Here is a 12,696-nt window from a genome sequence, read left to right as displayed (position 1 = left end):
CAATCAGGTGAGCGCCACGGAAGTAGCGCTTCCTGATTGGCTGAAGGGACTTCAGTGACAGGAGTCGCGTGATGTCCCGGCATTCGGGAGAAAGGGGTCTGATGTGAAAGCATTGGACCCCTTTCTAGTCCGGTATGGAGCGGGTATTTGCGTTTTCTTTTTTTTTTACAAGTACGTGGATTTATCTCTCTGGACGTGGATTTATCTCTGGACGCTGGAAGGTGAGTATCATTTTTTCACAGGTACCCTCGGATCGTCGGAGACCGTGGCAGTCGGCGTGTCAACATAGGTAAGTATGTGTGTGTCGGTAGTGTGTAATAAAGTTTTACTGTCACGGTGTGTGTGTCCTGTTTTTTTGGGGGTATTTTTTTCCCAGTAGTACTACAGGTACCAGCGGGCCCGTTTTTCTCCCGCATGCTGGTACTTGTGGTTCTCCAAGTACCAGCTTGCGGGGGAGGCTTGCTGGGACTTGTAGTACTACTGGAAAAAACAATATCTTTTTATTATCACAAAAGGCTATCAGCCCCCCCATCCGCAGCCCATTGGATGGGGGGGGACAGCCTCGGGCTTCACCCCTGGCCCTTGGGTGGCTGGGGGGGGGGACCCCTTGATTGAAGGGGTCCCCACTCCCCCAGGGTACCCCGGCCAGGGGTGACTAGTTGGATATTTAATGCCACGGCCGCAGGGCACGGCATAAAAGTGACCCCCGGCTGTGGCATTATCTGTCCAGCTAGTGGAGCCCGATGCTGGTGTTAAAAATACGGGGGACCCCTACTCTTTTTGTCCCCCGTATTTTTGGCACCAGCACCAGGCGCAGAGCCCGGTGCTGGTTTTAAAAATACGGGGGATCCCTGGCCAATTTTTCCCCGGATTTTTAGAACCAGGACCAGCTCGATGAGCCCGAGGCTGGTTATGCTTTGGAGGGGGGACCCCACGCCATTTTTTTTTTCCGGGTTTTCCTTGTCTTTTACCGTTTTTTAAAATCGCGGCAAAATCCGCCAAATCGGCCGATTTTCGCCCGCGACTCTGGCGAATCCGTTTTTCATTGAATATGGTGAATTCCGGAAGCCACCTTCCGGAATTCACCTGGCGAATTTAGTCGAATTAAAAAACGGCGAAAAATTGCCGCGATTCGCCGTGAATTGCATATACCCCTCTACCTTTAAATCAGACCCCTTTTGTACATCATATGTAAACTTAAACACTGCCCTGTATAGTAGCCTCGTTGTCCACCATATGTAACATTGTAATCAGCTCTGCCCTGTATAAGCCTTATGTCCTCCATATGTGACCCTGGGCCTGGTTCTGAGCTGGATGGAATTATAACATTGTAGTAGACACTTGCAAGTGTTTTGTCCCAGCTGCTAATCGGTCCACCTCTGAATCACCCCCCTTGTGCTCAGCACAACTGCCTCATTTTCCAAACTATCCTCATGCCCAGAATAATAGCCTTATGTAAACCACAGTCATGTGCCTACCTTATTCAGCCCTGTGCCCCCGTAATACCTAGGACAAAGCTGTTCCCAACATACCTAGTGATCTGCAAATCACATTGGGGGTCATTCGGAGTTGATCGCTCGTTAGCAGCTTTTTGCAGCGCTGCGATCAGATAGTCGCCGCCTATGGGGGAGTGTATTTTAGCTTTGCAAGTGTGCAAACGCTTTTGCAGCCGACGGCACGACAAAGTTTTTTGCAGTTTCTGAGTAGCTCTGGACTTACTCAGCACTTGAGATCACTTCAGTTTTTTTGGTCCCGGAATTTACATCAGGCACCCGCACTGCAAACGCTTGGACACGCCTGCATTTTTGCAAACACTCCCAGAAAACGGTCAGTTGACACCCACAAATGCCCTCTTTCTGTCAAGTCACCTTGCGATCAGCTGTGCGAATGGATTCTTCGTTAAATGCATCGCCCAGCACCTATCCTTTTTGTACCCTTACGATGCGCCTGCACAATGCGGTGCATACGCATGCGCAGTTTTGCAGAGAATTAACCTGATCGCAGCGCTACAAAAAGTTGCTGGCGAGCGATCAACTCGGAATGACCCCTATGATCCTGTTCCTAAGAGTCTCATGCTCATCACAGTTTTATCAATTTATCTAAGTTACCTTAAGCAAAGCACACTTGTACCTACCATATCTTCTTTGCTTGGTGGTGGTTTCTCAACATTATCCAGGAAGTCCTGTTATGTCATCCAATAAAATCATGGTTTGTCTGCTCAATAGACTTAGAAAAGACCACAGTGTCAAGCTATGGAGTCGCACAGATTGTAATTAAAACTTGTGAAGGAAGAAGGACGATTCCTGCACAAAGGGGGTCATTCCGACCCGATCGCTCGCTGCAGTTTGTTGCAGCGATCGGGTCGGAACTGTGCATACGCCAGAGACAGAGGCGGTCGCTGGGCGGGAGGGGGCTGAACGGCGGCGTTAAGCCACCGTTTAGTAGGTGCGGTCCGGCCAACGCAGGCGTGGCCGTCCGCTAGGGGGGCGTGGGGCGCGGCTGCGTAGCCTCTGTGCGATGCTTTTGTATCTGTGCGGGGGGGGGGGGGGGGGGGTGCGGAACTGACATGCGGGACGGACTAGCCCTGTGCTGGGCGTCTCCTCCGCATGTCTGAGTTTACGATCGTAGCTGTGCTAAATTTAGCACAGCTACGATCAACTCGGAATGACCCCCAAAAAGAGAATTATATATAATCACTAGGGAGATACGTCATTAGATAAACAACATCTATGTTTTAGTATATATAACTACTCTGATTAGGTGCTACCCTCCAATTATATATATATATATATATATTAAATATGTTTATCTTCTATATATACACTGCCCAGGCTATATATTGATTGCATTTTGGGAATATGCTGTTTCCCTAATTGAGCCTAACGACTTCTTGTCAGTGATATATTTTGAAATTTGAATTTTTTAAAAACAGTACACACTATGTTTGCTTTCCTTTGTTTTTTCTACCTGTATTAAGCGACAAAGAAGTACCGCTTGAATTAAGCTTCTCTGGTTTTCAGTTTAGTTGTTCTAACTGGTTTTAACATACCTTTTCTCGATACCTTCATTTTTTCACCTGGTTATACAAATTACACTCTTGGGCGCTTGTATTCACCAATTCTTTTAAATACTTATGTGTGCATGCCAAGCACATGTGTATGTACTATAAGCTGCCGCTCACATAATATATTGAGAAGTGTTCTTTATTTATTTATTCTCTATTTTAACAAAAGGTTACTTTAACTTAAGGTATAGATAACACAAAGCTGCACCTAAGCGCCGTAGTCTTTATTTCTATATTTTCACTTTTTTGGTTTCTGCCTTCTGGCAGCTGGTGTTTTGTGCTCTTACCAATAATGTTTAAGAATAGAGGTCATGAAAAAAGGAACGACCTCTGCCATCATATATTTAATGAAGGTTCCACGAATGCTGATACAAATACACATAACGAAAATGACATGGACTCCTTATTCTGGGAGGCAGAAAGGTTACTCACAAAAGAAATTAAAGCATGGTGGGAAATAAAAGGTTTAGAACAATATATAACAGTAAACAGGATCCCCAGGGGCCTAAGATTACTAAAAAGACCTACCTTTGGCCTAGACAACCCAGAATTCATCTCTAAATGGGATGAGATTCTACATAATTGTTCAATCAACCTTATGAAGCTCATCATTTTAGAAAAACAGAAAGTTCTTACCAAAATTGAGGACGACCTCAAAGCAAAAGAACAACAACTAGCTATACACAAAGATAAGGAAGAGTTCAAAGCAAATGATCTGACATTGACAAAAAAACTTGAACATATTGAGGAAGATGTCATTAAAGGTAAACAAAATAAATTTTTCAGGGACAAACAAGATTATCTTCACAACAAAATACAGAATTGGAGTAGATTCCATGATACCAAATATCAACATATTCCTGTATATCAGGACCCAAGAGCAAGAAAATGGAAAACGACACCCTATTGGAATAAGAACTCTCGCCCTCAAAATCGACAACAAATGTACCAGGAAAAAGACAGAACAAAAATGCCTACCTCAAGACCGATCGCTACGAACAATAGATTTTCAGCTCTCCAAAGATTAGAGTCTAATAGTGACTCAGATTTTTTATCCCCGGATCCAACAACAGAGAATCTATTCTCGACAAGAAAAACATTCTTCAGAGAGAGACTAAAAGGGACTTCCCCCATGAAAAGAGGTTTCCAAGAAGAAGAGGTACAAGGGGCGGGCGTAGGAAGAACAAACAAACGACGGTATCTACCATAACGAACCCCGTGGAACAAGGCATCTTCAATTTATCTAACCATATCCTTAATGAGACAGAAATATCGCTATTAAGTAAGGGCCTTAAATTTGCTCCAGACAAACAAATGAATAGATTCGATACGTTCATAGATCTCAACAAATTTTCAAGAACCCTTACTTTAAAAAAACATTTTGCAAAACAAGAAAAATCAATAGATCCAATTGAACCATCCAAATCAGGACTGAAACGGAAATCAACATACTACCCTTTGGAATCCAAATACATCAATGTATTCCAGGAACTAGTAAAAAAGGACCTTTGTGACATCGAACTAAAGAAACCATGCCATTCGAACCTGAAGAATAAGTAGAAAGAAGCATTGAAACAGCTACAAGAAAACAATGAAATAGTCATCAAGCAAGCAGATAAAGGAGGAGGGATTGTACTCCTAGACAGAGATGCATACGAAATCGAAGCATTACGTCTTCTTCACGACACATCCTCCTACAAGCAGCTTCAACAAGACCCTACTACTCATTTTGTAGAAGAACTTAGGGTTCTTTTGGTACATTATTTTCATAATAATACCTTGGATAAAAACGAATTCCAATACCTTATGACGGCAACACCAATAATACCAACATTTTATTATCTCCCAAAAATACATAAAAATCTCACAAAGCCGCCGGGCAGACCAATCATTGCAGGAATTGATTCGCTCACCAGTCATTTATCAGAATACGTAGACATTTTTCTGTGCAAATACGTGATTTGCCTACCATCTTTCCTGAAAGATACTAGCAGCATAATCAACATATTATCCTCAGTGGAATGGAAGGACTCTTATCTTTGGATCACAATAGATGTGCAAAGCCTTTATACATCCATTATTCATGAAAAGGGAATAGAGGCCTGCAGAAGATTCCTGGACAAAGACCCTGAATTATCTACAACTCATAAGAACGCAATCTGCGATTTCATGCAATTCATCTTGGGCCATAACTACTTCTTGTTCCAGCAGATTTTCTACTTACAAATTTGTGGAACAGCCATGGGCACATCATTTGCGACTAGTTTCGCAAACTTACTAATGGGCGCATGGGAAGAATTTTGCATTTACAATAATAACCCATACCTGATTAATCTGATTATCTACAAGCGCTATATAAATGACATTCTGATCATCTGGGAAGGAGATGAAGAATCATTCAAGGCATTTTTTTCAATACTTACCACAAACCAATACAATTTAAAATTCACGTACGAGACCAGCAAAGAAAGTGTACATTATCTTGACTTGACTCTTTCAAACACCTCATCCAAGATCATAACGAGCAACTATATAAAAGAAGTAGATACTAATAGTTATCTTCATTTCAATAGCTGTCATGCTCAGAACTGGAAAACCAACATCCCTTATTCTCAGTTTTACCGGATTAAACGCAACTGCAGTGATGAACAAGATTGTCAAAACCAGCTCACAACATATGCCACCAGATTCAAAGATAGGAAATATCCAGAACATGTGATCAATAAAGCATTAGAAAGAACTGCCAACAAACAAAGATCTGATTTATTCAACAAACAGGTACAAAAGAAATCCGACAACTTCACCCCCTTCATTACTACGTTCAGTAATCAAGAACAAACTATTAGGAAATCTATAATAAACACTGGAATATTTTGCTGATGGATCCAATACTAAGAGAAATCCTTCCACCAAAACCTGACATTGTATTCCGAAAAACCAGTAACTTGAAAGATATTTTGGCACCTACTCATCTACGAAGCAAAAACAAACCTGGAAACAACACCTTTATTAATTGTAAAGGTTGTTTTAAATGTGGAAAATGCAACATTTGCAAATACCTTCACCCAATTAGGAAAAAATTCAGTAACTATAATAACACAAAAGAATACAGCATCAAAGACTACCTAAACTGTAACTCAACAATGGTAATTTATTTGCTTGAGTGTACATGTGGACTTAAATATGTCGGAAAAACCAAAAGGGTCCTAAAGCCAAGAATCCAGGAGCATATTCGGAACATCAAAAACAAGATAGACAATCATACGGTCCCCAAACACTTCATAGAAAAACATCAATCGAATCCTGAAAACATCTCTTTCAAGGCAATAGAACTGGTTAAATCCGGAGAAAGAGGGGGTGATATCTTGAATAAACTCTCCAAAAGAGAAATGTTCTGGATCCATGAACTCAAGACTTTATCACCGTTCGGACTAAATGAAGCTTTTGAGATTGCTCCTTTCCTTTGATCTCCCCCCCCCCCCTTTTTTTTCTACACAACTTTCCCTTTTGTACCAAACTACGTAGAATTAGTACTCTTTATAATAACTCTACATCTGGTTCAAAATAGACATCAATAGCCAATTTATGATTCCTTTCAGCAAATTACCAATCCCTCGCCTGATGTGGATACTAGACAAGACCGTCCTTAAAGAATAACGCACGATGCGCATTTATAAAGCGCAAGATATGACTATGAACCTCTGCTGTGGAAACGACTATGAATTGCAACGATGTCATAACAAATTCACCTTGGGTCAAGTTTTTTTATTGGTTTACATCCGGTCAATTAAGATTTATTGAAAAATTATATGATATTAATTAATCTATTAATCTTTTTTAATTGCACTCAAAAATACTATGCACAACATCACCAATTTTCACTTTCTATTAAATTTTTATTAAATATGTATGTTACATTATAATACTATAATTTATTATTCACTTTGATATATATTTCATCCATAAATTAACTATCTTTGGGTTATACGGCTGTTAGGCGCGGCAGTGCTCGCCCGCACTCTGACAGAGCAGCGGTCACGGCCGCCGCGCCTCTCTCCCTGTCCGTCTCCGCACGGCGCCTAGCAACGCCGGGACGCCGGGCGCGCGATACCCGCCGGCTCCCTGGCAACGCTAGGACGCCGTTCGTTCAGGGTCGTTGGGTCCATAGCAACGGGGACGCCACAGGCGGACCGCGTTCCCCGTTGCATTAAGGAAGCATTCACACCTGTTTTCCCCTGCTCGTGCAGCAAGGCAGCTGCACGACATTTATTAATTTGGCTCTGTGCTCCCATTGGAGGGTTCCCTGTTATATGCCTCCTCAGTGCCTCACACAGACGCCGGTGATAGCTTCCTGTTTGCTGTTTCTGTCTGGTGAACGTCTGTTCCTGGTCTGCGGTATCCGGTCCGTCCTGCTCCCTGTGTCCTTGTATCCAGGAGTTCTCAAGCCGGTCCCGGGAATCCTTCTAGTCCTTGTGAACCTGTAACTGTCGTTTGGGGTTCTTGCCCGGTTTCGTGAGTAGCGGCTTTGCCGCATGTTGCGGCCTAGCCCGCTTTAGATTTGCATTATTTTGTATTGGTGCATTTGCGGAGGGTTCCGCTTCCACTGTCCTCCCCGGAACTCGGCGGTGCCGTGTAGGGGAGTGGACAGTGGTATCTGTTTGGTTGTTCTTTTCCTTTGGCGGCAAGCCGCGCATACATTTAGTTTTAGGCTAGTCAGTAGCCCCTGGCTTTGGTTGTTTCAGTTAGAGGGCCCCTTGTTATTACCCTGTCTCAGTTCACGCTTTGTCTCTCTTTAAGACCCGAGGGGGCATCGGAGTTGGGCAGACCTAATCCGCCCTTCAAACGCGGCTGCCATGGGCCCAAGAAACCATAGTCATGCAGGCGTGAATTGACAACACGGGTAAAACAACGGAGGTAGGGTGCCAGGGGCTATTCCCGTTCTATTTCACCAAATCCAGCATTACGTCCTGGTGCTCTGGACTCACCTCATAACATCTTCTGCGTTCTGAGCGCCAGGGATCGTAACATTATCACCGGCCCAAAAATTAAAAAAAGGGTATAATTTTTTCCTTTGTATTGGTGGGCCTAGAAATTCGCCCTCATGAATCCGGCAGGTTTAGGTCCAAATCCCAGTCAGCTGTTGGCCAACCAGATTCAGGAATTAACTCAGATGGTTCAGGACCTTACTCTTCGGGTGAGATCGCAAGAAGATCTTTTGCGAGCCTCCCCGAGTATGGTTCCTGAACCAAAGATGCATTTACCTGACCGTTTTTCGGGTAACCGAAAGGATTTTTTTAATTTTAAGGAAGCTTGTAAGCTTTATTTTCATTTAAAGCCCCGTTCTTCCGGTACGGAGTCTCAACGGGTCGGGATTGTGATATCCTTACTCCAAGGTGATCCACAGACCTGGGCTTTTGGGCTAAGATCAGATGATGCTGCCTTGCTATCTGTAGACGCCTTTTTTAAGTCCTTAGGCCTTTTGTATGATGACCCTGATAGAGAAGCATCAGCTGAGAGCCACCTGCGTGCACTAAAGCAAGGGAAAGATCCAGCAGAAGCATATTGTACCGAGTTTCGCCGTTGGTCGAACGACTGTGGCTGGAATGACCCGGCCTTGCGCAGTCAGTTTCGCCTCGGTTTGTCTGAAGTTATTAAAGACAGTCTCCTTCAGTACCCCGCTCCTGAGACTCTAGACAAACTCATGGAGCTCGCTATTAAAATTGATCGTCGTCTCCGAGAGCGGAGGGCTGAAAGAGGAACAAGTTTTAGGCCTAGTCCATGTGTATATACTTTTCCTGAGGACGTCGAGGAGCCCATGCAGATGGATTTCTCCCAGCTGTCCCCAGAGGAAAGAACCAGAAGGTTAAAATCTGGTCTTTGTATTGTGGTGGCAAGGGACATATCGCACATAATTGCCCGAATAAGTCGGGAAACGCTCTGACCAAGTGAATTGTGAGGGGGTTCACTTGGATCTGCAGTTAATCTCCTCAAATTATTCTTTATTAGTTCCTGTAAAGATTTCCTTTGGTAGCCTCAGTTCGTCGGTGTCGGCCTTCATCGACAGTGGAGCTGCAGGAAATTTCATGGATTTAGGTTGGGCTAAGACTTTAGGCGTTCCACAGGTACCTTTGGATAAACGTATCACCATGCACGGCTTGGATGGTGGTCCGCTTTCCAATGGGGTTATTACTCACCGCACACAGTGGGGGCCCTACATTCAGAAAAAATAGAATTTTACCTTACTCATTGTCCGGCAGTTCTAGTAGTTTTGGGTCACCCCTGGCTGGCCTTTCATAATCCCACCATAGATTGGCGGTCTGGGGAGATTTCCCAGTGGGGTCCCTTTTGTGTTAAGGAGTGTATTTCCCATCCAGTTCGGGTTGCGGCTGTTACCCCAGAATCTATTCCTTTGGAATATCAGGATTTTGCCGATGTTTTCTCCAAGGGTAATGCGGACGTTCTGCCTCCCCATCGGTCCTATGATTGTGCTATTGATTTAATTCCAGGTGCCACTTTACCTAAGGGGAGATTATATGCCCTGTCCGGGCCGGAAACCACGGCTATGGATAATTACATTCAGGAGAGCCTGAAAAAAGGCTTCATTAGGCCCTCGAAGTCTCCATTGAGTGCGGGGTTCTTTTTTGTTGAGAAAAAAGATGGGTTGCTCAGACCATGTATTGACTTTCAGGCTCTGAAAAAAATTTCTGTTAAAAACACCTACCCCTTGCCATTGATTTCAGTACTCTTTGATCAGTTACGCTCTGCCGTTATCTTCTCTAAGATCGATCTTAGAGGAGTTTACAATCTCATCCGAATAAGATCTGGGGATGAGTGGAAGACGGCTTTCAGTACACAGTCGGGTCATTATGAATACCTGGTGATGCCGTTTGGGCTGTCAAATGCGCCTGCGGTATTTCAAGACCTCATTAATTATGTGCTTCGTGACTTTCTTGGAAAGTTCGTAGTCGTTTATTTAGACGACATTTTGATTTACTCTGAGTCTTTGGAACAACATGTTTCCCATGTGCGTCTGGTCCTTCAAAAACTACGGGAGAATCATTTATATGCTAAACTTGAGAAATGTGATTTCCACATCACAGAAGTGTCCTTCTTGGGGTATATTATTTCTCCCCAGGGGTTTTTCATGGAACCGAAAAAACTCCAGGCCATCCTTAATTGGGCGCAACCCACAAATTTAAAAGCAATTCAGCGCTTTTTAGGGTTTGCAAATTATTATAGGCGTTTCATTCATACCTTTTCTGATTTGGTCGCTCCTATAGTAGCATTGACTAAAAAAGGAGCGGACCCTTCCAATTGGTCGCCTGAAGCTGAGTCTGCCTTTCTGGCCTTGAAGCAGGCCTTTGTCTCGGCTCCTGTTCTCAGGCACCCTAACCCGGAGCTCCCCTTTATAGTCGAGGTAGATGCCTCAGAGGTTGGAGTGGGGGCTATCCTTTCTCAGGAAGATCCGGAGTCTCAGGAATTACACCCTTGTGCCTTCATGTCCAGGAAATTCTCCTCTGCAGAATCCAACTATGATGTTGGTAATCGAGAATTGCTGGCAGTTAAATGGGCTTTCGAGGAGTGGAGGCATTGGCTGGAGGCTTGGATTCTATAATAGAAACATCTAATTCTATATGAAAGTGAGGCTTGGTATGAGGCTCCAAAATGGCTACCGGAGTCTATTTAAGGAGCAGAGCGAAAATGAGGCTTGGAACGCACGCCGGAGTGCGCATGCGCGGACGGCCGCGGGAATTACAAATTAGGGTGGCTATATAAATGTAACCCGGTGAGTTCAGTCATTCAAACTGAGGAAGCCGCTGAGTGTGTCTAGAAGGCGGAGAAACGCGTTTTTGAAGTGACTGATACCCAGGACGTTCACCTTCCATTCACCGACATAAACATCGTCGTGTGGTATGATCATTAATCAGTGCATTTGCAGTTGCGGCTAACCACCAGCAGAGGGAGCCTGAGCACTGTGGATAAGTCCCCATGACATCTTCTCCAGATATTCTGCAATAGACTGATAAGTACCAGCAGAGGGAGTTTTTGAAATTGGTATTGTCTCAGCATAATAAAAATCTTGGAGGTGAACCAAATGCTATCATTGGATGGTAACTACCCATTTTAATTCATTATATGTGTGCACACATGTTCAATTGGAACATTAAAGAACTGAGGACCTCTGAACACACCAAGTGTTTGAAACGCTACTAATAGCCTGTTCATGATTTAATGAGTGGACACTGTGAATTATAGCAACATCAAAGTCCAAGCCTCAGTATTTTAGTGTAGTATAGCCAAATCAGTAGTTGTATATGAATTGTTTGTATTATGACATTTAACATGCATAATATATGTTGATTGAATGCTACTTATGCTGCAGGAGTGCAGATTAATAAATTTTACTTAATTTTTAAATTGTCATTACTCTTAAATGCATATTTTTAAACTGTCTCTTTAATTAGTGCGGACAGCGCTCCTGATTTTCTACAGGGGGTTACATCCCTGTAGTTAGTGTGCTTATTGGCTGGAGGGAGCTAGGCATACCATTACAGTGTTTACTGACCATAAGAACCTGCAGTATATTGAATCAGCTAAACGGCTTAATGCTCGGCAGGCACGTTGGAAATTGTTTTTTACTCGTTTCAGGTTTATTATCACCTTCAGGCCCGGTTCCAAGAATACGAAAGCTGATGCCCTGTCACATTGTTTTCTTCTGGTTCACAATAACCATCCTGCTACTACCCCCATAGTTCCATCATCTATCATCCGGGCAGGCCTCACACAGGATCTATTTACACAGCTTGTCCAGCTTCAACAGCAGGCTCCCGAAGTTACTCCTGCTGATCGTCTCTTCGTCCCTGAATTTCTGAGAGGCTCTGTTCTAGCTGAGTTTCATGACAACAAAGTGTCTGGTCATCCAGGTATCACTAAGACCTTGGAACTAGTATCTCGTTCGGTGTGGTGACCTAGTCTCTCTAAAGACGTTAAGGAATTTGTACGTTCCTGTCAGGTTTGTGCTCGGTACAAGGAAGCTCGAGCGTTGCCAGTCGGGCAACTCATACCTCTAGCCATTCCTCTCAGGCCATGGTCACATATATCCATGGATTTCGTGGTGGACCTTCCTCTTTCAGCAGGCTTTCGAGTCATTTGGGTGGTAGTAGACCGTTTTAGTAAAATGGCTCATTTCATTGCTCTCCCCCGGTTACCCTTTGCTCAAGGGTTAGCAGTTTTGTTCCGCCATGTGTTCAGGCTCCATGGTTTACCCACGGATATTGTCTCTGATCGGGGACCGCAATTCATCGCCCGATTCTGGAAACGTTTTTGTGCCTCATTAAATATGAAACTTTCTTTAACATCTGGGTATCATCCTCAGTCTAACGGACAAACTGAACGTGTAAATCAGTCATTAAAACAGTATTTACGGTTATATTCGGCCAAACTTCAGAATGATTGGTCTGAATTTCTTCCTTTGGCCGAGTTTGCTTATAATAACTCTTGTCATTCTTCCACCAAGCAGCCCCCATTCTTTTCAGTCTTGGGCTTCCATCCTAGAGCAAATTCTTTTTACCCGCATGTTCCAGTTTCCTCATTGACCTTAACTTCCCATCTTAGAATAATTTGGAAAAAAG

General features: G+C 43.6%; 1 protein-coding gene across 2 annotated transcripts in view; it reads left to right on the top strand.

Moving 5' to 3' along the window:
• DOCK11 (dedicator of cytokinesis 11) overlaps positions 1 to 12,696 on the top strand; it is a 981,167-nt gene that overhangs the window by 223,681 nt on the left and 744,790 nt on the right. The window lies entirely within an intron of this gene.

This window comes from Pseudophryne corroboree, chromosome 8 (genome assembly GCF_028390025.1).
Source record: "Pseudophryne corroboree isolate aPseCor3 chromosome 8, aPseCor3.hap2, whole genome shotgun sequence".
Classification (NCBI taxonomy): domain Eukaryota; kingdom Metazoa; phylum Chordata; class Amphibia; order Anura; family Myobatrachidae; genus Pseudophryne; species Pseudophryne corroboree.
The sequence above is the reverse complement of the archived record's forward strand: the minus strand, read 5'-3'. Positions and strand labels throughout refer to the sequence as shown.